The 3,035-nt window shown below is 35.7% G+C and overlaps 1 long non-coding RNA gene across 1 annotated transcript; it reads right to left on the bottom strand.

Moving 5' to 3' along the window:
- Positions 1–1,879: 1,879 nt before the first annotated feature.
- Positions 1,880–2,299, bottom strand: LOC149323197 (uncharacterized). Its single transcript, XR_016280082.1, has 3 exons — positions 2,242–2,299; positions 2,088–2,156; positions 1,880–1,994 (listed from the first exon to the last, which is right to left on the bottom strand). It is a non-coding gene; the product is annotated as an uncharacterized LOC149323197 (long non-coding RNA).
- Between the last annotated feature and the right edge of the window lie 736 nt (positions 2,300–3,035).

The following is a 3,035-nucleotide window of genomic DNA, read 5'->3' as shown; positions in this document are numbered from 1 at the left end:
AGTCAACCCCGGTCCAAGTATTGCCTTGGACATTTCTAGAAAGTTCCGGGCCCCAAGAGTAATTAAGAAGCCTGTACCTTTTTCTCCATGATTAAAGTAATAACAGTACGATTAGTAACTGCATGTCAGAAATTTTAGGATTTAAGCTTTAATAATTGGTAATGCATAGGTAGTCGCAGAGGTGTTCTGCTATGTGTTTGTTCTATTCTTTTCTGCTGTAGGATTTTGATGTTTTATGTTTGGTTTTGTGAACACTTTATTTAGAGCAAAAGAAGCTGGATGTAGAGAAAACTGTTGTACCATTTTTTATGCACTAGAAATAAATCACAATGTTGGTGAAAATGTTACAGGAACACATTATTAACTTTATTACACAACTGCATCATTAATAGTTTTTATAAAACAAGAAGTATATACATTTGTATTGGTACCAAGGAGGTATCAACGCTTCATTGCATTGAAATGTGTATATGTTTACATCCGATTCTTGTCATGTGTAACCCTGTCAAACCACTGATATAGTTTTAAGAAGAAATATAGAGACATATACATAACAACAAGCATTTGTAATGTAACAAGGTATGTGACATGTCTTTACCTGAGATTGACATAGACTGTTGTACATAATGGTATTCAACATATATTACCATGATAGGAGTAACATGTAACATAGTAACATGTCTTAACCAGACATTGACACAGTTTGATCATAACAAAAAATCTACCACCTCTGGTAGACATATGTAAACATTGGCTTGGCATAGAGGTAGTGCTGTCAGTGTGTGGACTATGCAAAGTGCTCCACAAATCTTACATTTATAGCACTGTAACTAACTAAAACCTTGCTCTTGAAAAAATGTACGGTAGACAAAGTGCAGTAGTGCTTTTAAAAATTCACTCGGCATAGAAGTAGTTTTGTCACTGTGTGAACTATCCAAAGTGCTACACAAATGTTGCTTTAATAGAAACATTTCATTATCCTTGATGTAGAATCTAGGTTTTTGACTTGTCTTAACCAGACATTGCCACAGTTTGATTAGAAGAAGAAATCTACCACCTATGGTAGACATATGTAAACATTGGATTGGCATAGAGGTAGTGCTGTCAGTGTGTGCACTATGCAAAGTGCTCCACAAATCTTACATTTATAGCACTGTAACTACCTAAAACCTTGCTCTTGAAAAAATGTATGGTAGACAAAGTGCAGTAGTGCTTTTAAAAATTCACTCGGCATAGAAGTAGTTTTGTCACTGTGTGAACTATCCAAAGTGCTACACAAATGTTGCTTTAATAGCAACATTACATAATCCTTGATGTAGAATCAAGGTTTTTGACTTGTCTTAACCAGACATTGCCACAGTTTGATCAGATCAAGAAATCTACCATCTATGATAGACATATGTAGACATTACATTGGCATAGAGGTAGTGCAGTCACTGTGAGCCCTATCCAAAGTGCTTACAGTTCTTAGGTTCAATGCAAAATTAGTTACTAAAGCCTTGTTCTGGAAACAAGGTGTCTGACATGTCTTCACCAGACAATACCAGATTATGATAAGAACAAGAAATCTACCACCTCTGGTAGACATAGTGCAAGATCATACGTTGTTACCAAACAAAGTAAATGAAACCTTGCTGCGGAAACAAGGTCTGTAACATGTCCTAACCAGAGATTGGCACAGTTTGATCAGAACAACAAAACTACCACCTCTGGTAGACATAGTGCATCAGTGCTTTTTAACATTGGCTTGGCATAGAGGTAGTGCAGTCACTGCGAACACTAACCAAAGTGCTAACTTTTTGTAAGTGAAATAACATTGCAAACCATAAAACCTATAAACAACAGTCAACATTAACAACTTAAAGTAACATAACAACCTAACAACAACCTAACAACAACATAACATGATTAACATTTTCATTTTGCCATACTGGCCAGAGTGTGGGCAGCAAACCAGGTCTTGAGGTTATCTACTTCCTCCTGTAACTTTCTGACTGGAGAACAGAAGAAAATTAACAATTAAGTACTTGCCAACCCATCGTCTTGAATTCTACATGCAATAATGGCTATGGGTAAACAATACGTACAAGTTTCAGGGGATGGCAACATTGCAACATGTTCCTCAAGAGCCTTTACTCTTTGCTCCAAAGACATATCTGTGGCAATGATATAATAGTTAGTGTACTGCATTTGAATCAGCAATGTTTAATTCATTAATATCCTGTGTAGATGAATACTCACTGCTATTTCCTGGACTGGAAACCAGAGTCTCCACCACAGCAACTCTTCTCTGCAAATCTGGAAAAATCATACAATGTTATGATTAAACCGACACATAATAAACAAAATAAAAAATTAAATCTATTTTTTTTAACAACGTTGACAGATGTCTGACTAGCAAAACTGAACAAGAGGACATTCTGCAAGTCATGCTAGAGGTCATGCTGCCCTTGGTTTTTTGTGAAATTTAAGCCACTGCAGGTTTGGAAGGTTGGTAGTATCAACATATTCCAAAGGATATTTGTGCCCAATTAATGGCCAATGAATACATTCCTCCCTCTGGCAGCAATGAGATGACAAAAGAGGAAGCATGCTTGCAGGGCTCCATGGCAATGATAACCAGAAAGCAATTAGTGAACAATGAAAACAATTTGACCCATGTTGATGTATAATATACAATGTTTATTACATGTTACAATGGCATATATTCACATTACAATGTATCATTGTTGTGAAGTTTCACAAAGCAATGATGACCTTTGCTCAATGCATAGGTTAGCCTGCAAAGGTCAGGAGTCATGACATTTTAGCAATTAGTAATGGTTTAAATGTTGATTCTTTCAATCCCTGCCTTAGGCATATTTCAATTTAATAATGTCATGTTGGCCCTAATCTGACCTTTATCAGGAATGGAAGGATTGGAAAGTACAATAACAATGTAAAGTGATCCTATCAGGCCTACATGTATAATATAATTAAAATTAAAGAGACAACAGTACTAAACAATATTTATATAAGTAGCAATATGCATATAT

Source organism: Sceloporus occidentalis, unplaced genomic scaffold (genome assembly GCF_023333645.1).
Source record: "Sceloporus occidentalis isolate IW3139 unplaced genomic scaffold, rSceOcc1.0.p SCAF_1, whole genome shotgun sequence".
Classification (NCBI taxonomy): Eukaryota; Metazoa; Chordata; class Lepidosauria; order Squamata; family Phrynosomatidae; genus Sceloporus; species Sceloporus occidentalis.
The sequence above is the reverse complement of the archived record's forward strand: the minus strand, read 5'-3'. Positions and strand labels throughout refer to the sequence as shown.